This window comes from Callorhinus ursinus, unplaced genomic scaffold, assembly GCF_003265705.2.
Source record: "Callorhinus ursinus isolate GAN/ISIS: 27379988/994484 unplaced genomic scaffold, GSC_fseal_2.0 scaffold15, whole genome shotgun sequence".
NCBI lineage: Eukaryota > Metazoa > Chordata > Mammalia > Carnivora > Otariidae > Callorhinus > Callorhinus ursinus.
Window position 1 is genome coordinate 34,068,727 of NW_027397077.1, and position 27,957 is coordinate 34,096,683.

General features: G+C 38.2%; 2 pseudogenes; both read right to left on the bottom strand.

Annotated features, from left to right (window-relative positions):
* The window catches only part of LOC112833766 (glyceraldehyde-3-phosphate dehydrogenase pseudogene), a 98,799-nt pseudogene that overhangs the window by 38,481 nt on the left and 32,361 nt on the right, over positions 1 to 27,957 (bottom strand).
* On the bottom strand, positions 656 to 7,770 carry LOC112833764 (actin, cytoplasmic 2-like; annotated as a pseudogene).

Genomic DNA, 27,957 nt, shown 5'->3' on the forward strand with positions numbered 1-27,957 from the left:
TGGGAGCCTAATGTTTGTCTTCACATGACAGTAGAAAACCAAAATTTGTTGTCATCTCTTAAAGAATTGTGCATAAAACTTTACATAAATTAAAAGGATGAATAAATTTACAGGTGTAAAGGCAAACTGTTTTCCAACTCAAGGCAGTAACAACCCACAGTGTTCTAAAATGGGTCCTAAGGCTCAGACCTTCTTAAAGCTGTCAGATCAGCAAGACATAAAAATGTCAACTGATTCAAAAATCTTGCCAGCCTCTAGAGAAATCCTGGATTAGGCAGCTCTCACACATTAATACCCTACACAGATCAAGAATCGTATGGAGGATGTTCATCAAACCAATGGATTTCTCGTCCATAAACATGTTTTTACCTTAGCCATGAAGTGACTGAGCCTCATGTACAAGGGATTTAAATCAAAGGTATGTACAGGATATTAAACACATACCAAGGGAAAAGTTAATTTGAATATAAGGTCAAAATCAGCAACAATTCTACCATCCAGTGCTGACATCAGATACAAGCTTCAACGACAAATTTCTTTTCAAAGGCTTATTCCAGTTTATGAGGCTAGCATGAGGTATATACATTTGCCAGGGCAAATTTATACTTGGGAATTAACTCATGCAGCAAATGCTACATATCTGCTTGCAGGGCATTTAGAAACATCTGAGGTGAGCAATGAAGGGGCCCAACTCATCATACTCCTGTTTGCTGATCCACACCTGCTGAAAGGTAGACAGTGAGGCTAAGATGGAGCCCCTACAGGAGAAGCAATGACCTTGATCTTCATCATGCTGAGCTCCAGCATTGTGATCCCTTTCTGCATTCTATCCGAGATGGCTGGGTACATGGTAGTCCCACCAGATGGCACTCTGTTAGAGTAGAGGTCCTTTCAGTTGTCAATATCATACTTCATGATGGAGTTCAAGATGGTCTCCTGGATAACACAGTACTCCATACCCAAAAAGGAGAGCTGGGAGAGCGCCTCGGGGCAGGAGTACCACTCCTTGCCCATGGTGATCACCTGACTGTCAGGCAGCTCACAGCTCTTCTCCAGGGAAGAGGACAACATTGCAGTGGCCATCTCCTACTCTAAGTGCAGGGTAACCTCACAGAGCTTCTCAGTGATGTCACACGAGTTCCCACGCAACTGTGGTGGTGAAGCTATAATCACTCTCTGTATCTTCATGAGGTAGTCCATCAGGTCCCAGCCAGCCAGGTCCCGACACAGGATGCCATGGGGCAGGAAGTACCCCATACAGATGGGCACAGTGTGGGTGACCCTGTCCCCGAGTCCATGACAATACCAGTGGTGCAGCCAGAGGCGTACAGGGACAGCACAACCTGGATGGCCAGATACATAGCGGGAATGTTGAAGGTCTTGAACATGATGATGAGTCATCTTTTCCTGGTCGGCCTTAGGGTGCAGGGGGGCCTCAGTCAGCAGCATAGAGGACTCCTTGAGGGCCATGCACAGTTCATTACAGAAGGTGTGGTACCAGATCTTCTCCATGTCCTCCTTGTTGTTGATGATGCTGGGCTTGATAGGGTACTTGAGGACCAGGATGTCCTGCTTGCTCTGGGCCTTGGTGCCCACATAGGAGTCTTTTGGCCTATGCCCACCATGATGCCCTGGGGTCCAGGGGGTGTCTGACAATGGATGGGAACATGGCCAGGAGAGGGGGGTCATCATCCCCAGCAAAGCCCACCTTGCACATACCAGAGCCATCATCAATGATGAGTGCAGAAATCTCCTCTTCCAGTGTGAAAGGTGGAGGTGGCAGCAGTGGGCATGAAAAATGAATGGCAGGAAGACACTGAGCATGGGCCAACTGCTGTGAGTGAGACCCCTGATTGTTTTTAATGTGTAAGCATCTCAGATCTTTTCCAACTGATATTGCTAGAGATTAAGAGCACCATTTCCTTCCCTTCTTTTAACTCAATGCCACCCTGAATTACTGCGTCCCTCCCCCACTACCACCATACCTATTAATCTTTAAGGTGGCTCCCATGACAATGGTGACACAGTGAAAAGGAAAGCCAAACACACCACTATCCCAAGATGTATAATGCATTAAAATTAAGATACCAAAATACAGTTTAAAAGTTACAAAGGAAACTACTAGTAAAACCATATAGCCAACAAAATAGTGGGGAGGGGCGGTAATAAACATGAGCTGAATTCCTCATCTTTCTTAGCACAGCATCAAAAGAAACTTCCAGAAGCTGAGAAATCAAGTGTTAGAGTTGGAGATTATATGCATCTTACAACTACCAGAGTAACTAAAAAGAGAAATGAGAAATGGCCAAAGATGAATTTTTTCTAAAGAATGGGCCTGTAGAAAGAGGGGACTAGGGGTGGAGAAGCTTTTGTTTATTACGTAGACTCTATCTTCTAGAGTAGTTTTAGGTTTGCAGCAAAGTTGAGTGAAAAGTAGGAGCAGTTCCATCTACACCCTGTTTCCACTTCATGCACATACAGCATCCCTGCACCAGAGGGATACATCTGTAACAACAGATGAACCAACACTGACATATCATTATCCCCTGAAGTCCATGGTTTACATGAGCGCTCACTCTTGGTGTTTTACATTCTATGGGTTTGAACAAACATATAAAGACACATATCTACCATTATAATATCATACAGAATAGTTTCTTCACTGCCCTAAAAATTTTCTATGCTCTGCCTATTCACCTGTCCTCCCACTTCTATCTCTGGCAACCACTGATCTGTTTACTATCGCCACAGTTTTACCTTTTCTAGAATGTCATGTTGCTGGAATCATCCAGTATATAACCTTTTCAGATTGGCTTCTTTCACTCAGTTAAGTGTTCAGGGTTCCTATGTTTCTTTTCATAGCTTGATAATTCATTTACTTTTAGTGTTGAATAACATTCCACTGTTCGTATATACCACAATTTGATTATCAGTCCACCTACTGAAGGTGAATTCACCAATTGTTTGCTTCCAAGTTTTAGCTATTATAAATAAAGCTATGATAAATATCCATGTGCAGAGTTTTGTGTACATAAGTTTTCAACTCCTTTGGATAATACCAAGGAGCACAAGTCCTGGATCAGACAGTAAGAGTCTGTCTAGTTTTGTAAGAATATGACAAATTGTCTTCCAAAGTGGCTGTACCATTTTGTATTCCCAACAGCAAAGAATAAGAGTCCCTGATGCTCTACATCCTCACCAGGATTCAGTATTGTCAGTGTTTGGGATTTTTGCCATCCTAATAGTGGTATCTCACTGTTTTAATTACAATTCCCTAATGTCATATTATGTCACACATCTTTTCATCTGCTTATCTGTCAGCTATATATCTTCTTTGGTAAGGTGTCTATTCAGATCTTTTGCCCATTTTTCAGCCAGATTCTTCATTCTCTTATTGCTGAATTTTAAAAGTTCTTTGAATATTTTGACTTTAACACTCCTTTATCATAGATGTCCTTTGCAAATATTTCCTCCCAGTCTGTGGCTTGTCTTCTCATTCTCTTGACGGTATCTTTTAAAAGAAAAAAGTTTTTAATTTTAATGCGGTCCAAATTATCAGTTATTTCTTTAATGGACTGTACCTTTGGTGCTGCATTTAAAAAGTCATTACCAAGCCTGAGGTCATCTAGATTTTCTCTTATGTCATCTCCCAGAAGTTTTATAGTTTTGCATTTATATGTAGGCCCATTTTGAGTTCATTTTTACAAAGGTAAAATAATGCTTTTAATTTTTATTTTGAACTCTTTGGTACTATTTTATTATTGTTCCCAATTTTATATTTTACTTTTAGAAAAATGTGAGTTTTTTTTTCATTATTACCCATGAACCTGATGATTCAACTTCTAAGCAATTATCCTAAGAAGATAATCATAGGTTTGGAGAGAGATGTTCACCCAAAACAATTTATGGTAATGAGATATTAGAAACAATGTAGGTATTAAAAAATTGCAAGGATGGTTAGATAATTATACTCAAATAATAGAATGCTATAAAGCTATTTAAATTTAAAATAGTATTTTTAAATAATTTTTACTTTCCTGAGAGGGATTATGCCAAATGCTATCATTAGAATATGGAATGTGGATTATTTATGTTTATTCTTTATATGGTTTTATATAATATGTATTAGTTTTATAATCATAAAAGAATTAAGATGTTCATAAAAGCCCTCAAAATAAGATTTACAGTGACAAATGACATACTTTTCAGAACAATGGACCAAAATAAGGATAAATGTCCTTTCCCATTGTTATCATGCAATAGATTTAAGCATCCAAAACACACATAAAACTCCAAGGCAGAAATGAGTGGAAAGTAATTAGTAGAGTTTGGTTTATTAGGGAGAGAATTTCAATAATTAGAAGGGAGACTTGGGGGTTAGGAAGGATAAATGACAGAACTATAGTCAAGAACCAGAAAGGGTTCTTCAAGTTGTATAACATGATATCTCAACAGAGAGCAAAAGGTCTTCAACTTCTGAAACCTGTTATATAAACTATGTCCAGCCTAAGCTGATATCTGTCATTTATCCTTATGGTGGGGCAAGGGGCTACCAAATGAAATTCACTGACCCCTTGCTTCCAAATAATATGTCCACTTAGAGAGGAAAAAGCTTGGTATTAGTAGGCTAGGTCAGGGACTGAAGTCTAAGGCCCAAGTTTAAGTCCCAGCTCAACTGTGTATTTAGGGCATGATTTGGGTAAGTCGCATAACCAACAGGAGACAGTTATCTCATTTGTTAATGATACCAGCTCTGTCTCTATAGTAGAGCTGTCATGATGACCAAATGAGATCCATATAAAAGAGAGCTAAGAAGAACTAAACAAACAGAATGTATTTTATAATAAAATAATTCTCACCCTGTCAACAATTGTTTGCCCTCTAATAGCAATTCAGAAGATAAAAAATTAAATCCCTGGTTGAAAGGGCAATTGATAGACTGATGATCTAGCTGCTGCCCCACGTGCAGTGCAACTGAATCTGGATCCAAAAGGTAGATGACCTTCTCAGGCAGACAAAGAACATTCTTTGGCTGAGGCTTATGTGTAGCTGTGCTTCCAAGGTAGACCATCAAACAAGTTTAAAATGTATCACCAGTCACTCATATTATTTTACTTGATCTGTTCATTCATTTATTCACTGAGAGCAGATTATGTGCTAGGCACTGGAAACAAACAATAAAAACACAAATCAGACAAAGCCTTGCCTACTTGGAGCTCATACCACTCATACTTGCAGCTCATATTGATGGAAAAACAAGTATTAGTTACAGAATCATACATGAATGTATCATGAAAACTGTAATTACTATAAAAAGAAAGAATATTTAGTTAGAGGGGCTGATGTGGATTGAGGAGTTCAGAAACATCATTCCTGAACTGAGATGTGAGATGACTCAGTGGGGAGAGAAGAGTCAAAGGATCAAGTAGAGGGATTGGCATTAATAAAGCTCCTGTGGCCCAAGACAGTGACATTCAAGAAACTGAAAAGAGGACAGAATGTCCAGAACACAAAGAATGAAAATGAATGAGGTGTAAGGTGAATGTAAACAGGTAGGTGTGTTAGGGATTTCTGCCTTTATTCTGAGAGCAATAAGAGCCAATGAAAGCTACGGAGCAGAGAAGTAACAAAATCCATTTTGTATTTTTAAACACTGCTCTGACCATAATGTATCAGGATGCCAGGTAACTGTGTATGAGATTTACATACAGGTGTTTTACACATAGAGTTACACTCAGGGTCCTACAGCTGAAAATTTTCTATTAAAGTTCTAATTTCAAAAGACCTCCGTATTTCTTTGACAATATTAATGACCACACACAAGAGATTCTTGATGATTCCTAACTGGATCAATACTACCTAGGAGGAATTAATAAAATGTAATGACTTTTTAGCTTTATATTTCTCATCCTTTTCCAACATGGTATACCAACAGATTTTGGTTAACAAAAAGAAACAGATTTAAAAACGTAAGGGCGAAAGTCTGAAAAAACTGGAAAATTCTAGGAGGCACTGTGAGTTTAAGATTTTTATTTTATTTATTATTTGAGAGAGAGAACAAGAGGAGGGAAGGGCAGAGGGAGAGAATCTCCAGCAGACTCCGAACCAGAGCACGGAGACCAATGTGGGGCCCAATCTCATGCCCCCAAGATCATGACCTGAGCCAAAACCAAGAGGTGGATGCTCAACCTACTGAGCCACCCAGGTGCTCCCACAAGCACTGTGAGTTTAAACATCAACATCTAGAATGGAGTTCTTATCCACAGTATTAAGATGTACTAATGCATCAAACAGTGAGGTATCAAAAGTAACTGGATACCAACAATAGCACAAGTACTAATATGCTAAAGTTAGTAGATGATCAACCTGTTTGTGGACATCCCTATAATAACTTCACTCTCACTCATATCCATTCTGAAATGTTTTCTCAAATTAAAGAGAAAGGAGCCACCACAGCCTGGGACATTACATACAATCCCTCATTTGTGCTAAAAATTCACTGTCCTCTTATCACTAATATATAACTGGAAATTGAAAGTATTTTTAAAAATTACTGTACAACATGCTATCAATAACTTAATTTTTTCTCATAAATATTTAATAATGAAGCAAGCACAGATTAAGAAAGCATAAATGGTACATGCACACTTACCTAGGGCAAATGTGAAGAGGACTCCAAAAACATTGCTACAATAATGGCACAATTACAATGTCTCAGTCAAAAATCACATGATAGTACATGTGACACAGATAATATATAGTTAAAATCCTGAAATTATAAGTCTTATAATCATCACAGTAAAATAAAACATTTTATGTTTATTCTTTGATGATATATACTTGCTTGTTTCATTAACTAGTAGAGCATAACTCCTCTTCTAAAGTGAAGATAAAAATTAGATTAGTCATGTTAACTGATTTTCCTACATAAATTATAATTCTGAGATTATAAAATTGGTAAACTGTATTAGTGACATATCAGAAAAAATACCTTAAGGAATGCAATGTGAAATGAATACAAATTGGTGGTACTATCTGCTTATGTACTTTGGATTTTATCTAACTCTGGGTATACTTGTGGAACAGTGTTATGCATGGGAATAACACTCATTCTGCACATCATATCAGGAAAAGTCTGATGTCTGGGGGCCTTGGCAAGAGAAAGTGAAGTAGGCAGCCCAGATGAGAGAGACAAGAAATCAGCACAGGTGGGAAGGAGAGATAGGCATCAAAGAGTCTCACAGGGTGTGGCTTTTAGCACAGTGTGGGTAGTAGAAGCATAGAGTAAGGGTGCAGGGAACTAGGAGCAAGAGCTTCAGTTAGAATAGAGGGAGCAGAGGGGCTCCTGGGTGGCTCAGTTGGTTAAGCATCTGCCTTCGGCTCAGGTCACGATCCCAGAGTCTTGGGATCGAGGCTCCCATCAGACTCCGGGCTCAGCAGAGAGTCTGCTTCTCCTTTTCTCTCTGACCCTCCTCCCCACTTGTTCTCTCTCTCTCTCTCTCTCTCTCTCTCTGTCTCAAATAAAAAAACAAAAACAAAAAAACACAGTGAGCATGGACGTGGCGACCCAGACACTGAGACTAACAAGAACCAAAATTCAGACTCAAATTTTGAGCCAGAGATCAAACCTTGAGAGTGCAGAGTGCAGGACTTCAACAGGAGCTGGAAGACAGACTGAAAAAACTGACAGGAGGACCAGAGGGCTGATGACCCTAACTGCAACCTTGATTGACTCAGGGCAGGATGATAAAGGTTTACACTGGTAGCCATGGAGGGGACATACATATCTTCTGACTGGAGAGTTCAACTTTCTAAGGAAATCTGACCTAGAGACTCAAGAAAAGTCAGGGGAAACCTGCAAAGAGCATCAACTGGGAAAGATTCATTGTGTGAGATGCTTCAGGTGGAGGGATGAGGAATCAGCCCTGGGTTCAAATCCTGGCTTTCTTAACGCTAGCTCAAATTTAAGTCAATTCTTCAATTTCTATGTGTTTCAGTTTTCTTTCATATAAACAAGATAAATAGGGCTAATAATTCTCACTTTTCAAAGCTGTTAAGGAGATTAAATGAGAGAACACACGTGAAAGAACATGGATCCTAGGAAATATATACTCATTTTTGTACCTTCTTCCTCCCATTTACCAATACCTATACCATTCACCAACAGGACAATATTGCTGACTTCTGTTCCACATGAACATTACAAAGCCACAGTGGCCTTTTCTACATGCATTTGTCACTCCCCGCCCCCTTGATTTTATGTGATGTTTCTTTCCTTTCTATATATATTGTCATGATTGAACAATAGTATAGAAATGAGTGACTTTTGCTTGAAAAAATCTGGTCACTAGCTGAACAGTGTGTTATCTAGGGAATAACGAAAAAGATTCACTGGTCTGCAATTCTTTTTGCCAAGCTGGCTTCAATGCTCAAAGTAGCTAATTGGCTCCAGGCATCTTTTCTACCAAAAATCATACCTCTTATTCGAATGACAGGCAAAAGAAGTAGCTGGAATTATAACAATGCAAAATTCTTGCTGCTTCTAAACAAACTTAATTAAACTGCTCCATTTTTGTACAAAGAGCTTCAAATCCAGATAAGCATAACTCACTGAAAATGTCAGGTTAATGACAGCACTGTCTAAATTGGTCCTGTTGGGAGCAGAAGGTTTCAGAGAGATACATAGAAGATGAAGGATTTAAAAAAAAAAAAAAAGGAAAGGTTAACTGTAAATTTGTTTAGGTAGCTAACCACCTATATGTTTTAATAGTAAATACATCCCTTTCTCCTTATACTGTCATGCTGAAACATCAAATCCTAAAATCAGCTCTGTAAGCTTCATGACCTCAATTTTTGCCATAACCCTAGCAAATCAACCAGAAATCATGGCAAATACAAAACTACAAGGCATAACAATAACATAAATCTTATATTTGCATTGTAATTATTGATTGATTTAGTCATTCATTCAATTTAACATACAGTTACTGAGTGTCTACCACATACACAGTATTGTGGCATATAACAAATTATAATTTTGTACCTCAAATTAAAAGATAAAACATAAAAACAAAATGTTATTGCAAATTGAAGAAAAATGGAAAGCACAGTATTCCAAAAAATCAAAAAATTTTAAATTCTTTTAACTACTCCAAATGACAGTGTTTCTCTCTCATCATTCAGTCTATTTCAAATCCCTAACCCCCATAAAAGTTAAATAATTCTGATAACTAATTTACTAAAATCATGATCCTGTTCTTAGCAGAGTTGTTTCTATCTTTCTGAGGTAATTATTAAGACCTCTTCGATTCTGCCTCAGAGTGAGAACCAGTTCCTGATTTGCATCATTTCTGTTGAATACATCCACCTTTCTGTGATAGAGAACACTGTTAAAATACTTCCTCCAGGGGCACCTGGGTGGCTCAGTAAGTTGAGCATCCAACTCTTGATTTCAGCTCAGGTCATGATCTCAGGGTCATGGGATGGTAGTTAAGTTGTCCAGACCAGGGAGTGGGGGAGGGGGCTCCACACTCAGTGGGGAGTCTGCTTAAGACTATTTCTCCCTCAGACGAACCATGAGAGACTATGGACAAACTGAGGGTTCTAGAGGGGAGGGGGTTGGGGGGATGGGTTAACCTGGTGATGGGTATTAAAGAGGGCACGTATTGAATGGAGCACTGGATGTTATATGCAAACAATGAATCATGGAACACTACATCAAAAACTTATGATGTAATGTATGTGATTAACATAACATAATAAAAAAACTAATGATGTAATGTATGGTGACTAACACAACATAATAAAATAAAATTAATAAAAAAATTAAAAATTAAAAAATAAAAAGACTATTTCTCCCTCTCCCTGTGCCCCTCCCCTCAGCTGGCTCTCTCTCTCTCTCTCTCTCACTCTATCAAATAAAAAAATAATAATAATACTTCCTTTAGACCCCACAACCTTTTGTTGCTTTGTTTACTGATGTAATTACATTTCCATATCTTTGGCCACAATTTGTATAAAAGCTGCTCTTGGTATACAACCTTCTGATATAGGAATTCATAAGAATCTCCCATAGTCACTCATCTTTTCTTTTTAGTCACCACTGTCATCTGAACTTTTGGTTTTTCTGTTTCCTGATGACTTTTTTTTTTTTAATTTTATTTATTTATTTCAGAGAGAGAGAGAATGAGAGATAGAAAGCACGAGAGGGAAGAGGGTCAGAGGGAGAAGCAGACTCCCCGCTGAGCAGGGAGCCCGACGTGGGACTCGATCCCGGGACTCCAGGATCATGACCTGAGCCGAAGGCAGTCGCTTAACCAACTGAGCCACCCAGGCGCCCCTTCCTGATGACTTTTAATTGAAGATACTTCACAAGCCATGAAGAGAAGTAGTTAACTTGTCAGCTTTAGACAAGCGTCCCCCAAATCTTGACATTCCATGATTCTCTATGACATAAGAATAAGGACGAATACAACCGTAATCAGAGGAAGTACAGCACTAATTCTGTAGGTCACAGATCTGCTGTTTTTTTAATTACATATTTTTTTAACACACAGTTCATTTTTGGTTAAGTTCACCCTATTTTTTTCAGGGTTAATGAGTCCCTAGCAGCTAATGAGCTTTAAGCATATATCATGAGCAATTGCTTTGGAACCATATTTATGAATTGACTTTGTGTCTTAAGTATTAACTTCCATCCTGCTACTTAAATGAATTCTACGCAAATAGTAAAATAATACAAAAACACATGGCAAAAGAGGCATTATTCTGCACTGCCCCATTGTCCAGATGGTGAAAACAGTGAGTCAGTAGGAGAAGTAGGACCAGAATCAAGGCCAACTAATTAACTCACTGTGCAACATTCATTGTATGAAAGATACAGTACTTAGGAACATGTGTTTTACAATTTCCACATTTTGCCCAGTCTACTCTGAGCTAATATGTCCTTGATATTCCTAAGAATGGCAAAACCATTAATTCAACTCTTCAATTCTCTGTTAGACTAAAATCAACAGTCCCCAAAACACCAATAAAGATTTCTATATAAAGCTATATTAAATTCAATATTAGATTGCAAATCTAGAATTCAGGATTTTGGAAAGGGGGCAACATTCACTACATTCTACATTAATCATCTAGGAAATGGGAGTATAATCTCCTACATTAAACAGGCAGAGGAGGATTAGATGAGTGAGAAGCCCAGCTGGAGATCTGGAATGCTAGCTGGGGGCAGGGGCATGGTTTAGAGTTACCATAGCCTGAGCAAGACATGAGTTGGAGAGAGCAGCTGACAATCAGACTAAAATTAGAAGGGCAAGTTTAACATGGAGGGACTCCATCCAGAACTGAAGAGCAGTGGTCCAATAGGCCTCAAAAAGCATCAAGCTGAATTTAATGACCCAGACAAGTCGCCACAAGACCTATTGATCCAGAAACCAAGATTCTGATGAAGTGCAAAGGGTACTTAGAATTAGAATACCTCAGTTCCAGTCTGGAATTGAAAATTCATGAAACAGGTGACCTTGGAATAGCCTCTTGATCCCTCTGAGTCTTAATCCCCTTACACAAAAAAGGGAATTTTAAAAAGCTACCTTGCAAAGTTGTGGAAGGTATTAAGTATTTCATCAGAAAATGGCTTGTAAGATGTAAACTAACACACAAATGTAAAGTTGTGTGGTGGCATTATTACGGCTCTTGACATTAGCAGTCTTGACTTGATGGGATAACATTTCAAATATTGTCTGATACATTTTCATCCTAAGTCTTGTTGACCTTATGACCTTCAAGTCACTGAGGATAAAGCATCCACTGCTAGAGGGCAGAAAATAAGGAAGTCATTGCTCAACCTTGATATTTTTAAAGTCAAAAAAAAAAAAAAAAGTGTAATAGTCATGAATGCAATAGGTCTCAACGGTAAGAGCCAAACAATAAGGAGGGGAAAAAGAGGTTTTCTAAGTCACAGAAGCTTCTCTTTATATTAAAAACCAGCGACTGACTAATTCAAGGCATCTGTTTTTCCTATAAGCAACAGAGTAAGAAACATATAGGACATAACGCAAGAGCAATTTCCCACTACAAAGTAAAGCCTTTAAAATCATTCCTAGGCTGGATTAAGAAAGTGAGAGAAACAAAAGAGAATTCATTTTAAGTGAGGGCTTCTTTCACATTCTCTCACACATCCCCACAGACCTGGGGTTTCATTCCTAGAATGGGAGAATGGGTAGTAGAAACATCCTTCCCCTCAACTACACCTTGAGGATATAAGAATAGAAGGGACTTTTTTCCTGCTTCCATCTGGACTACTGGGAGGATGCAATCTTTCAGAATATATTCCACCAACAGGGAGGCTGTAGTAGAGGAAGATGGTTACAGACAAAGGGAGAAAAGATACAGGCAGAGAAAAGGTCTGTGAGAGCAACATGTTCCTGGAGCCTACATGTGGTATGGAAGAAAAACAGATATACCCAACTGCCCCACTGGGGCCTGCAGACTTGGGAAGGGGCTATGGGGATTCAAGGAGGCTTGACATTAGACTGAGACACAGACAGCCTTTGCATGAGCTTTTGTCCCCTTCTAATTTTCTTACTGAGTGGAATCTGCTGATGTGCCTGGAACCACGTAGCCCACATGTCAGAGGGGGTCTCCCGCCCCTAACTCAGGAGGTATCGTGGATTGGCATGCAAAATAAGCAAAAAAAAAATAAGCTGTGTTCTCTAGCAGAGTTGAATGCCATTTATCTTTGACATTTAGCAAACCAAATATCAAGGGAATTTTAGTTGGCTATGAACTATGCATTCTACTAAGCCCCCAAAACAAATATAATACATACAGTGGTAGTTTCTATCCTAATTTCCTTGTCCTTACAACACTGACCTACTTAAACAAAGAAATGGGTAATTTGGGCTGTTTTACCTGAAAAAATTATTCAGTTTCTGAGAAAGATCCTAATCGCCTACAAAAAATACAGTTTCTGCAAAATGAAGATAGAATTAAATGTTTGAACTATGTTTTCTTCTCCTAAAGCTACATAAGGACAATCAAATCCCCTGAAAAGTCAACCAAAAAGTAGAAAATAATAGTTCTGCAGGAGGTTTTGGACTCCCCTTCAAATGTGCATGCACATGCCCATGTGTGTGTGCACACACAAAAACTCACACACACACACACACACCATGAGCTGCTTAAAAACATTTGTACAACCTGCCCACATTATCTTTATCCTAAAATTTAAAAAAATAATAATCCCTAAATAGATTCACCCTTATGGAACTGCTGCACTTTCAAATATTGAAAAATAAAACCTGAATGGCAAGAGTAGGGAATGAACACAGCCAAGCTCATTACAAGCCTACCTTTTTGGCTTTTTTTACAGGTACAATGAACTCAAAGTTCTCAGGGAGAGAATGAAAAGTAAGAAAATTGAAAGTTACAACCTCAAGCAGTTTCCAGCAAACCACTTTCTTCCCAATTTGTTATATGCACCCAGTCAACCTCTTCAATGAAGGAGAAAATCTGTTTTTTCATCAGATACAGTGGGAAATCATAGCAAAGCAAGGAAGTCTACTTCCGAGAGGAAAAACTGCAAATTGCCTGACTTGGTGAATATTCAGGCAGTCAATAGACAATCTGAAATTGCACTTCTGTATCTTTATATTTAAATGCAAAATGCACCCTAAAACAAAAGTGTTCATGGTGTAATCTTATCTAAAATGCCAACTTCTCTACTGGCTCATTGCACTTCTGAAACCAGAATTAGAGAACATTTGATTTAGATCATCTGACTTCCAATGCAATTCATCAACAATTACACTTATTTGTGCTTTCCCATAAAGGTTTTCAATTTTTTTTTAAATCCAGCTAACTTTTATATGTTCAATGAGTTGTAGTGTAAAAAAAAAAGGCACTGTTAAAAAGCTTTTAAGACATAAGCTCAAATTATGTAACTAATTTTTGGTTTGCTTTCCATCTTTTGCGTTCCCTTCAAAATGGGATCATCAGTTGAGGATGAATCTTCCCTATCTCTAGCAAAGTTTCTTTCTGTTATTCCCATATTCTTATGGTTACTGCAATCTTAATCTAGGCTAATATCACCCTATTTGACCTATATAGTGCATAAGGCAAAAAGGTAGCTTTCCAGGAGTTTGCAATTGTTTAAAATGGTATCATCATTCAACATAAGGTGAAAATCTCAGATGTGAATTATTTACATGTTTCTACCTTTTCAACAAAGTAACATTTGGATTTGATGTGGGATATAGCACTTTTTTGGACTATGGATTGGTTTTTGTTTATTTTGTTTTTGTCTATCAACAAATCTCAGCACCTTGCCTTTTGGTTATAAAATGGCTCTGAATAATCTAGGAAGGGAATTACAAGTCTCAAAATACCAAGCAGTGAATAATTTTCCATTCAACTCTTTTGCCCAGAGCTCAGTAGTGGTAGCACAAACCCTAGTGGCAAAAGTATGTTCTTAAAATAAATAATTTCCATTACATTTTTTCAGATTATAAAAGTATCACTTGCACTTAGGATAGCTAGAAAACACATTTTCCTCAAAAAGAAGGTTATCAAAACAACCCATAATTTACTACTTAGAAACAAAGAGCTATCACTTATTTTTTTTATTTTTCTTTTTACAAACAGAAGGAAGTCAAAAATATTGAAAACCTTAATTAACTGTCATGCTCAAGGGAAGGGGTGTAGTTGTGGTGAGTTTGAAAGTTTTCTCAAATGCCGTAATACATGTATTGTTTTTGAAACCCTAAAAAAATACAGTAATCTATTTGTCTAGCTCAATAATTAATGAATAAAGCATAATTAATGACTCAGGAGCTCTCAGTACTCCTGGGTCATCAGGGTAAAGATCAATTTTATAGTAGGGGTGAAGTTGTAGAAGAGATACAATAGCACTTGAAAATTCAAATGTTTACATAGGACCAAGCAGATAATATAAATAATCAGGTACAAAAATCCTGTCGATAGAAGACCATCAATAGATATTCACTACTCAAGTCTGGCTAATCGCTGCCATCCAAAAGAAAAACAAACAAACAAACAAAAAAAACCCTAATGTTATCAAATTCTCCTACTTTTTGTTGTTTTTGTTGTTCCTTCAAGAGAAGCCAGATATTTGTGTCTTTACATGACATCTTCTAATTTAAAATTTTTCAATTAAACATTTTTAAAACATGTCAGCCAATCTGCATGACTATAAGCCTAATTTGGCCTATCAATTATCAGTTTGCAGCCCTTCTTATCAAAGACTGAGTTGAATCTGAGTCAAATCTAGACCATATTCTTCATTTATGGGACATTGCTGGAAAGAAAGTAAGCTTCTAAAACAAAATTTAATATTGAAAGGGACTTTGGGGTTCACTAACAAGTAGGCAGATGAATAACACACCACCCCTCAGAGATATCCCTACCCTAATCCCCAGGACCTGTGAATATGTTATCTTACATGACAAAATGGACTGTGCAGTTGTGCTTAAGGATAAGGACCCTGAAATGGGAAGATCTTCTTGGATCATCCTGGTCGGTTCAATCTAATCATACTTGTCCTTAAAAATAGAAGAGGAAGGCCCAAGAGTAGGTCAGAGAGATACAATATGAGGACTTGACCTGCCATTGCTGGCTCTGAAGATGGAAGAAAGGAGCCATAAGCCAGGGAACCTAGTGGCCTCTATAAAGGCAAGGTGACAGATTCTCCCCTGGAGCCTATAAGAAAAACAAAACAAAAAAAAAAAAAAACAAACAAAAAACACAGCCCTGCTGACAGCCTGATTTTAGCCCAGTGAGACTCATACTGGGCTTCTGACCTACAAAACTATAAGATAATGTATTTATATTGTTTAAGCCCCTAAGTTTATGATCATTTGTTATGGCAGCAGTAGGACACTAATACAGTGATCCTAGTTTGACGTTTTACAGATTAGGAAACTAAGGTCCAGAGTATAAAGACAAAGCTCATAGAAAATAACATTTCAAGATTCCCAGGGCAGTGATCTTCCCACTGTACCAGCCCATGTTGATTGATTTTGTTTGCCTTTACGTGATTTTCTCATAAAAGAAAAGTGATTAACTTGCAAAAGGGGGGAATGGTGGGGGAGAGAGAAGGACAGAGAAAAAAAGAGAGAAGGGGAGGGGGAGAGGAACACGGAGAGAGAAATACTCTGTTTAACTAGGACTTACTATAGTAGTAACATTTGGTTTGGGACTCACAGCTAGATAAGAGGACATATAAGTGGAGGGAAGAAGGAAATGTATTAAGATTAAAAATGCAAAGCTGCTTCAATATATAATCAGTCTACCTTTTTATTGTTACTTAAATGCCTGCCTCTAATCCTTAACTGTCTAACTAGTTTGGAATTTGCAGAAATTTAAACAGCCTGGGCATGGGTTGCACGTCCTGCTGTCTGTGAAGGATTTGTAAGGATCTGTTAGCCCAGGATTATGCACATTTTCTGTTGGCTTGGGTGTCAACCATCTGCAATATAACCGGAGCTGTGATATGCCTGCCGAGATCATGATTGCAATCACAGCTCAACGGCAAGAGCAATGCCAGAGTCAGCAGCGTGAAGGACATCAGAGCTCAAACCTGCTTAGAAAATCTGTCCACTTTCACTTCTGTTCCCCCTTCCAGGGTGTAGCAGAACAGCCTTGGTGCCACATACAGACTTCTCCCAAAGGTCCCACAATTAGTGTCTGTGCTGCTGTGACCTGAGCACTCATAGGGAGAGACAGGTAGGGACAGGAGATGCTTCTGCTCTTTGGTCCTAAAAGTATACAACAAGTCTACAAATAAGGCTGTCCTTGTTTATTTTAGACAGATTCCACTAGGAAAAATATTCTGGGATAAGAACAAAGGGAAGAAAACCAAGCACGTAACATGGTCTGCCACTCTGTCTCAAAATGGCCAAAACTGACCACATCTCCGATCCTCTGTACACTCAGAGCTACTATAAGCAAAAGTCTGTCCATGCCATGTCTCATCCCAGGCATACAGTTGAAAGGCAGAGTAGCTGCCCCTCCTTTCCTAAAAACTGGCCTTGAGGGTACCTGGAAGTGCCCTTTCTTTGCCCAGGTAGGGGGAAGCACACTGCTCAGCAGAACCCACAGTGCATGATGGAGGAAGCTGAGCCCAATTCTAGCCAATTCAAAGTTCATTAAAAAATGCCATGTCCAACATTACCACTTCCCAAACTATTTCAGTTCTCTTTTTTTTTCAGGCTTCTTCCTTTGAATTCAAATCCTAACACCCAGAGTATTTCTCTATGTGTACTCATCAGTAACAGAAACAGTTAAAAGTAGCCAAAGCAAAAAAATAAAATAAAATAAATATATGTGTGTGTGTGTGTGTGTGTGTGTGTATGTTTTATATATACATGGTTTATATATATATGTTTTGGGCAGACACAACTAAAAAAATCCATGACTATAATGTCAATTTCTAGCATGGCTGGTGCTTAAGCAAGGTATTGGTAATCTCCCTCTCTCTCTGGCTCTTGGTTCTGCTTTTCTATTTATTTATTTATTTATTTGAGAGAGAGAGAGAATGAGAGAGATAGAGCACAAGGTGGGGGAGGGTCAGAGGGAAAAGCAGATTCGCTTTTGAGCAGGGACACCAATGCGGGATTCGATCCCGGGACTCCAGGATCATGACCTGAGCCGAAGGCAGTCGCTTAACCAACTGAGCCACCCAGGCACCAGTTGGTTCTGCTTTTCTGCCAGTTGGCTTCATTCTTACCTAAGTGATAGCAAGATGACTACCAGCAGCTTTGGGCTTATAGTCTATTTTCTCAGCAACCCCAGCAGAAAAGCATGCTTTTCTAAAAGTTCCAGCAAAAGTCATAGAATTGAGTCTGTGGTTCTGAATGGCCTGGCTTAAACACATGCCCATCTCTAAACCAATCATCATAGGTAGGACAATGCAACTGTTCATTTGGCTATGCCAGGATCTTCTAGATGTAGCAATAGGTCAGTTCGATACTGACTATATGGCCCAAGAGTAGTTTGTTTCTCCAGGGAAAATCAGAATGCTACATAAGGAAGAAAAAACAATGAATGCCAGGGTGGCAAAAACCACAAAAGTCCAAATTTGCCCTAACCCCTAGCCAGAGGGACAGCAGTAGCTCTATGAGAGGAGGCTCATGGATATGTTTTCCCCTCTGTTTCTAAACTTTCCGTAATGTTATTCTATTTATTTTTTAAATGAAGGTGAAAGGCATGGAATAAAAGAAAAGTAATGAGAGGTTTTAAATAAATGTAGATATGATAATGTCATAAGGTCAAGGATTTTCTTCAGAATAGGAGAATCTCCCATTTGTAATAGATATCACCCTTTTCAAACTCTCTCCTTGTATATTATCTCATGGGATCAGGTTTAAAAGTCACTCCTTCCAAGGGCACCTGGGTGGCTCAGCCAGTTAAGCATCCAACTCTTGATTTCATTTCAGGTCATGATCTCAGGGTCATAAGATGGAACCCTGTACTGAGCCTCACATCAAGACCCACGTCTGGCCATGTGGAACCTAGACCTAGGCCTGTGTCGGGTTCCATGCCCAGCTCCATACTAGACGTGGAGCCTGCTTAAGATTCTCTCTGCTCCTCGCCTACCTGCTCTCTCTCTCTCTCAAATAAATAAATAAGAAATGATTAAATAAGACAAACGGCATTGTGAACTTACCTTTCAAATGATTTCTGCTCCACTAAAATGTACTGCTTTTACACAAGAGCAAGACTCCAAAAAATTCAAGGAAAAGGTTTATGACTTTTTTTAAAGCAAAAAAAAAAAAAAAAAATTCAACTGGTTCCAAACTCTATGGGAAGAGATCTAGAACTGTATAATTCCCTAGCCTACCAGATTCAAGACCCTCCTAGATCCTAATCCAACATGTCTCTATAGTTTAGTCTCCAAGTACACCCAACCATGAGTATTGATACTCATCAATAGTTGTCTATTTCTATTCCAGCAATTCATCAAGCACTCTTAAGACTCCTGTCTCAGGAGTCACTGACTGGGAAATGCCCCCAGCCTCCTCTTTGCCTATAAAGCCTTTTCATCTTTTTTTTTTTTAAAGATTTTTATTTATTTGAGAGAGAGAGAATGAGAGATAGAGAGCACAAGAGGGAAGAGGGTCAGAGGGAGAAGCAGACTCCCTGCTGAGCAGGGAGCCCGAAGTGGGACTCGATCCTGGGACTCCAGGATCATGACCTGAGCCAAAGGCAGTCGCTTAACCAACTGAGCCACCCAGGCGCCCAAGCCTTCTCATCTTTAAAGCCCTACATAAATACTGCATTTTCTAGGAAGCATTCCCTCATCCCCTTAAAGTTTTCTGAGTTCTCAAAGGACACTATGAATATTCCCCTCTGATCTTTCAGTCTGCCTTATATTATCGTTATGTGCTCTAAGTAGGCAAGGCTGTGTCATTTTCTACATATTTATAACCTTTACCACACTGAAGATTGCAAATGAACTGCTTATTTTATTTCACTTTATTTATTATATCACTGAGTGATAGAAGACCCAAAGAAAAGAAGAGAGAGTTGTTCCTTCAAAATCTACAGACAACAAAATACATAGCAAACCTTTAGTATTATGCACATTAACATTTTCCAGGGAAGTCTAACATTTTATTCCCTTTGCATAGTGGCAAAATAGAAGAAGAAAAGAGTTATGAACTCTACTAAATAGGGAAAAAAAGATCTAAGAATGAAAGGGAGCTCTACTCACTATGATCAGACCTCAGCAATCATCTGAAAGAAGGAGGCGAGTTAAAAATAAAGCTCTCACCCAAGAGGCAGCCAGGATCCAACCCAGTTACTTATGCTGAACCAGCATCTTTCCAGAGCCACTTCCCAGGTGGTTAAATACAGCCATGCAGTCCTCTGGGCCAGAGCCTGAGCTAATTAGGGAGTCTCTAAAAAGGAACACAGAGACTTTTAATAAAAGAGCCACCACAAGCCACTGTATTGGTATTATGCCTCTTCAAAATGCCAGTCCCTTTCTCACCAACAAGATCACCACACCAACAAACACAGGAAAGGGGAGTTTGGGGTGACAGTAATTCTGTGAGCCATAAATGTTTCTGTGATCTGCAGCACCAGAATCCTTTTTTGTAAAGGAAAAACAGAAGGGAAAGGTACACATATTATTTTTCCATAGATATGACTTGTAAACATCTAACTCAGCTGCCCTTTGACTCTTTTAAGTGCCTTTCTTCTTGAGAGAAATAACATCCCATTTAGGTTTTCCATAAAGCTTATTAATTTGAATGATAAAACAGATACTATTACAAAGTACATCACTGGAAAGTAGGCTCCTTGTAAATGGTAGGGAGAGGTCAGGGAAAGACAGCCCTGACTCTCTCAGACTATAAAAGTGATAACCAATATCAGAGCCATTACAGCAGTAATGTCTAACAAATCTGAATCCAACTCTCATCAGTTAATATTTTTTTAAAAGATTTTATTCATTTATTTGACAGAGAGAGACACAGAGAGAAAGGGAACACAAGCAGGGGGAGTGGGGGAGGGAGAAGCAGGCTTCCTTCTGAGCAGGGAGCCCAATGCGGGGCTCAATCCCAGGACCGCGGGATCAGGACCTGAGCCAAAGGCAGAAGGCAGACGCTTAACGACTGAACCACCCAGGCGCCCCTTTCATCAGTTAATATTTAGGAGAAAACTGTCCTCTGCATAGGGTGAGAGCAGGGACTGCCATGGTTGTGCTAATATTTTTGTTATTTTTGAATTATTGCTTGTGTTTTCAGAGAATCTCAAGGTTGATTACCTACCTTAAAGATAATCTTGTAAAACCTTGAATCCAAAGACCATAAAACTTGTGGAACACATTACAGTTCCTTTAAAATTCCTGTAGTCATTTATAAGTGATTGCAAGTGTGGTTTATCAATTTTTTTTGGCAATGATTATGATTCCTCATATATAAATAACACTTTATAGTTTATTTTTTTTAAAGATTTTATTTATTTATTTGAGAGAGAGAATGAGCATGAGGGGGGGAGGGTCAGAGGGAGAAGCAGACTCCCCGCTGAGCAGGGAGCCCGATGTGGGACTCGATGTGGGACTCGATCCCGGGACTCCAGGATCATGACCTGAGCCGAAGGCAGTCGCTTAACCAACTGAGCCACCCAGGCACCCAACACTTTATAGTTTATAAAACACTTTTTCACAAATGAAACTATCTAAATTCTCACAATGGTATCTCTGTTAATTGCCCCAAGCTTACCTAACCCCCCAAATTGTAGTATCTCATAAAAAAATTCCAAATCTTCCCAATTTATTTTTACATAGTAAAATATGATTTTTTAAAGAAGGAAAGAATTATAAGATCACATTTCAGAAATGTGAGTGCTTTAGTTCATTTTTAGCAACACATACTTATCAAAGTATATAATATAATGCATTGGAACACTTAAATGCAGAAATAAAACTTTAATTTAGTTTACTCATAAATTATAATTAAAGGATTTTTAGTAGATACCTGCAAATATAAGGCAATTTTAACAAAAGTGCTATACTTTAAATTATTTGGCATATGCAGAACATAAGGCAGAACTAACAAGAAAGAATGTTAATAAAGGCCAGAAGTAAGGGAAAGGAAGAATGAATGGGTAAAGTAGTCATCCTGATAATCAAAAATTCAAGTTTCCCAAAGCCCAACAGTCATGCCCAAACACAAAATAATTCCTTATGTGGAATTATTTTGGAAGCCATGAAGAAGCTAACGAACACTCCATCAGATCCTTCCATTTGGCTAATTAATGCCTGAATTTCCACCAGAAATGCATCCCTTTTCTTTGAGGATTTGGCCCTATTAGATTTCCATTCCTTTTAGGATGTAGTGGGAAATGTAAGGTGTATAATACAAGCTGCTCTTGGTTATCTATACTCCGTGTAACTGGCGATCTAAAACAGGGAAACTTTTGAAGGTGAGGAGCTGATGAATAGATAATGATCCCACACTGACTGTTATGTGCTAAGCATTTTATAGCTACCATCTCATTTAATCCTCACATCAATGCTATGAGTTACGTATTCTTAACCACATTTTATATATAAGGAAACCAAGGCTCAGAAAATTTAGATGATTTCCCAAGGGGGAACAAATAAGAACCTAGGGTCAGAGCTGGACCAGTAGGAAAGACAAACTGACACTAAACTGATACTAAGCCAATGGCTTTGGGTTCCTTAAAAAGAAACCTCAGTACTGAAAGAATTAATTAGTGAAGCATGACTGACTCTTTAAGTGTTTAAGTGGCCCCAGGTGTGAATCTAGACGAAAACAAGCAGGAAGACCAAGAGAGAAAACATCTCTCTTCTCTTCTCTTTTCTCTCCCATCCCCCACCTGGCTCCTTTCTTCCCTCCCCAACACCATTTTTTTCTAACACACACCTCTTAAATTCAAAGCACCTTGATAAAGAGATAGAAAACTTCAACTGCCCAATAAGCAATGCATTTATAATTACACTTCCTAATTCTTTAGGATTCTGCCAAAACAAGGGTACATATTTACAGAGACAAAGGGAATTGAATGTAAGGGGAATTTTAATTCATGGCAAGACGGTCATCAAAAAATAAATGGCACTGAACTTTGCCTCAGATTTGAACAAAGGACAACCAGCATGTGGAAAGCTCCCTAAATATAACTGGTATTAAAACTTAATCAGGTCTGATAGCAGGATATTTCCTGGTTTTGCCAAGTAAAGATGTTCAATAATTTGATATTGATAATAACAAAGATGAAGGGAGTGGTTATTTGAATTTCACTTTGTTAAGAATTTCCTGAGAGGGTTTTATATTCTCAAACTATAGATTTTCACCCAGGAGAAGAGTTTTGGACACCACAAAATAAAACCAGATCATGCAAGATAGAAAGTGGTCAACTAGATTTGACTTCACTAATAACGCAAATTGTTAAGACAGTAAATAGAAAATAAAGTTAAATATGAATAGTCACACACATCAAAAACTGTAGTATTAAAAATGACTGGAAATGCAGAGGAAGAAAACAAATCCTGTAATATGCCAACTCAGTCCCTGAAAATATCATTGTTAGCCTGATTTGCCAATGCTAACACCTATTAGCAATCACATTCATGAAGCTCTATAGTGTTTTTCTTAGTGAATAAATGTTTTTAATTCCCTGGAAAACTAGAAATAATCAAAATCCTATAACAGAAAAAGGAGAGTAAGGTTTAGTTAAAAAAAATTTTTTTTACTAACTTTTAGGCCTTATTCTTCTTGGTATTCTTAAACCAAGCACTCCAAGTCTTAAACATCATGTACTTCCACCTATAAGGAGGACAAACTAGATAAACTCGGGAGTCTAACATTCTCTGATTTTATGTCATCCTTGACTAAATTTTTAAAAACCCACTTTCTTCAAATGATTCTTTACTCTCAATGGAAACACTAATTAAAAATTAAAAGTATTAAAAAGTCTTTAAAAAAAGGAGTTCAAAAACTAATGATGTAATGTATGATGATTAACATAATAAAATAAAATTTAAAAAAAGAAGATGTGGTATATATATTTAAAAAAAGGAGTTCCTTGGAATTCTGCTGTTATTGGAGTATACTAAATGAAGTTTATTCCTACATATTCTACAGATCTCTGGATGATATAGGAAGAGCTAACAAAAATAATTATTTTAAAAAACAGTGCTGGGAATTTCAGAAATAATTAAGTTCTCCTTTATTCTTACCACATGGCTGCTAGTTTAACTAGCATCTCACTGCCCTCTCTTGGTAGATTAAAATAACAAAAGCTGATTTCTTTGCAGGGATTGGAATTTGGCTTCAAGCTTCAAGAAAATAGTCTGATTCTTGCCAGTAGGAGGATCTACTTAATAAGACAAGTGTCAATGTAATCTGTAATATTTAAAAGGTAGCAATTTGTTACTTTCAAGGCTAGTTTCTTCCAGGGGCCAATTTAGTAACATGCAGAAAGTTTATTAGGGAGTGCTCTGGGGATCAACCTTCTTCTGGAGAAAGGGAAGAAAGAAGGTAACAGCTGGGCTCTACTGCAGTTCCAAAAAGAGCCTTATTTGACCCCAAAGCTCTGAAGCTAGGTAGCTCTTTCGAAGCAGTCCTGAGTTGGGGCAAGAAGACCTAAGGACTTCATAAGCCTTGCTTCAACAAGTTATTGGATACTCACTGCCCTGAGAAGGGGCTGTGACCATGGGCAAGGTGACTCTTTAGTCAGGGGCAATTTCTGGAGAGGGCTAACACCTGAGGACTAGCACTTCTGGAAGCTGGAGCAATAGAAGACCCTTCAGTCTTGAAGGAGAATTGGAGTTGTCACATCACAGTATTTGCTATATACTGTTAATAACCTTCTGTTTCTTAATAAACACCATATAACTAATCTTAAATAATTACAAAAATCAAAGGTAATAAATATAGGAAATGGTACAGCCACTTTGAAAAGCAGTTTGGTACCTCCTTTTAAAAGCAAACATAAATTTACCAAGTGATCCAGTAATTCCAATCCTAGGTAGAAGAGAAATGAAAATATATGTCCACACAAAGACTTATACAGAAAAAGTTCATAACAGCATTATTCCTAATAGACAGAAAATGAAAACAATTTAATGTTAAATGGGTAAAATAATGTGTTATATCCAAAAAGCAGATTAATACTCAGCAATAAGAAGAAACAAAGTACTGATACATACATGTTACAACATGGATGAACCTCAAAAATACTACGCTGTCAAAGAAGACAAAAGCAAAAGACTACATATTTCTGATTCCCTTTATAGAAATGTCTAGAAAAGGCAAATCTATAGACAGAAAGTAGAACGAGGGTTGCCTGAAGCTAGAGGTGGAAACAGGAAGTGACTAAAAATGGACATGAGCAATATCTTGGAAGCGATGGAAATTTCTAAAATTGGATTGTGGTGATGATAACACTGTAAATTTACTAAAAATCTTTGAACTGTATGCTTAAAGTGAGTAAATTTTATAGTAAGCAGATTATACTCAAGGAAATGGAAGGAAGAAAGGCAGGCAGGCAGGAAGGGAGGTATCATTCATCATGCACTAGGTGGTATGACCTAATAGGTGGGTTTTTTCCTCCAAACATAAGACCATAGGGTTAAAATAACAGCCTAGTCTGAATCTGTCAGACTATATCAGATCAGCAAGTCCTTGAACCTTGATGTTAATAAATGAATTCATTTTGGGTAAGGGTCAACACAGATGAGGACTCATAAATATTATGACAGACACTTCCCTAAGGCAGCTGATAGGAGACCAGCCTATAGATCATACTAAAACAAAGTAACAAACAATTCTAAGATACACATATTCAATGTACCTCTAAAATTTCCAACTTCACCCAGACTGACAAATAGGATGGCTCGTCCACACTTACATATGTGTGTGTAAATATATATATAATTAATACTTATAATTAAGTAAAATTGTTAATAACATTAAAATTATTACTTAATAGTAATTATTATTTTTTTAAAGATTTTTTATTCATTTGGGAGAGAGAGAGCAAGCAAGAGCATGAGCGGTGGGGAGGGGCAGAGGGAGAAGCAGGCTCCCTGCTGAGCAGGGAGCCCAATGCAGGACTCGATCCCAGGACCCTGGGATCACGACCCAAGCCAAAGGCATACACTTAACCAACTGAGCCACTCAGGTGCCCCAACAGTAATTATTATTACTTAATGATTATTAATCTTAAATATTATTTAATAATATATACCTACACATAAGTATATATACTTAATAATACATATATGTATTTATATATGTATACATATATACTTAATAATACCATGTTTGACTTATTTCCTCCTTCATGATTGCCCTTGATGTTTACTGTAGTTTTATTTCAACAAGACACAGAATTCATACGGGGCTAAAACAGAAGTGAGAATGGTGAAAAAGAAGAAAAAGGAATCTAACCTCAACAAAGAACATACTACATTCAGCACTCCCCTAGGCATTCTTCATATACCATTTAGGTTAACTACAATTCTGTGAGGATAATTATTCTTATTTAATGAAAGAGAAAGCTGAGACTCAGAGGATTAAGCAATTCACCTGAGGTCACCCAGCATGGCAATAAAACAACTATGGATCAGACTATATAAACCAGACAACACAAATACCAGACTCCTTTGTGATTGTCTTTTTGGAGTTATAGAGTGAGACTCTGCCCCTATGAATAAGGATGGGGGCTCCCTTGAAAAAGAAAAACTGAATATCCTCTGGCAAAATATCCTGGGAAGAAGTTTTTCCTGTATTTGGAATTAATCTCTGAAAATTAAAAAAAAAAAAAAAAAAGCTTCTGCATGGTCAATTTGCCCAGGACACGATAGTTCACAGAGATCTGGCATGATCATGGGATATGAGCTACTTCTGGACACAGAGAGACAGGACAAAAGTTAAACAGTAAGCTGGCTGGTGGATTCTCTAGAAGCAGATGCCAAGATGGTGTATGGAGTGCAAGGCGTTTATTAGGGAACGCCACCAGTGAAAGGAAAAATGAAGAGGCAGGACTGGGTAGAGCAAAAAGTTCAAATCTGATGCAGGCCTGCTAGCCCCCTGACCAACCTGGAGCAGGTATTGCCCATCACGCTTGTCCTATGCTGCACCTGTGTCGACCGCACTTGGGGAGAGACCCCAGGTGGGTTTGGCTTTGTGAGTCAATGAAAATTATTCTCCACACTGCATATCCATTTCATTAGAGTCTAGTCTCAGTCTGTGATGAGAGCAATTAGAAGAACCTGTAACCAGGCTAGAATAATAGACACAGGAGAAATACAGGCAAGAGAATGACTTCAGCTGCAATTACAAAGACTGTTTCAATGTGTTGAAATAATGGTGTGTATTGTCTCCTATACAAGTCAGTTCAGAAGTAGAGCAATTCCAGAGTTTGTATGATCAGGGCCCCAGCTTCACACCCCTGCAATGATCTTGCTTCTCTTCTCCTGTATGCTGGCTTTATCCTTAGGCTGGTGGTAAAAGAAAAGCTCCAAATAAAATGTAAAACAGGATAATGTCAAGAAGCAGAAGAAAGATGGTCTCTTCTGATATAGCCTTCATAAAAACAAAACAAAAACTTTTCCCAGTACCTGTCACTTCCTCCCCAGCAGTCCTTCCCTCACATCTTATTGGCCAGAATAAATCATGTCATCCCTAAACCAATCACTAACAAGTGATTCATTTAAATCATCACCACTGGCTCACTCTAATCGGGGTCTACCTGCTACACTACAAATGAGGCTCACTTCCCCTAAAGCACATAGCTCTGAGAGGAGGGGTGGATATTTGGACAAAATCAGAATTCTCTTAGGAAGAAGGAAAAAAGCAAAATGTTGGTTGGGCATACACCCAACACTATTCCGTATATAAGAATTCTATTGCTGCAATCAGCAAATGTCACCCAGCCAAGCAACTCTGCTGCAAGGGTCAGAAGTAGCAGAAGCAGCAGCTTCAGAACAAGAACAGAAAAAATCATATTGGCTGGTTTCTGTTGGTCTCATAGTGTCCTAAGAGAATGTATATCCTAAAAACATCTCCCAGGAGCCTAATTTCTCAAATCAATTTCATTTTACTGTGGTTCTGGCTACTTTATACATGACAAATAAAATATATGAACTTTGATCTGTCTGGCTCCCAAGTTCATGGGTTCAAGCATGGGGTGCAAATTTTTCTCAGATCTCAACTCCCTTGGGGGAATTTAGTGACCAGACCCAACATCATTCTCTGACAAGAGATTTGAAAGGAACCTATATAAGAGACAACAGGGATGCTTAGGCTTAACTGCTACAGGAATGGGCAGAAAATACTTCTTACTGCACTTCCTAACACTGAAGCTATATGGCAGCACACTGTGAATATGTAAATTGATTTAAATAAACAAATAACCTGAAAAGATATTATGTGACTCACCAAACAATAAATGTTTAACTGATCT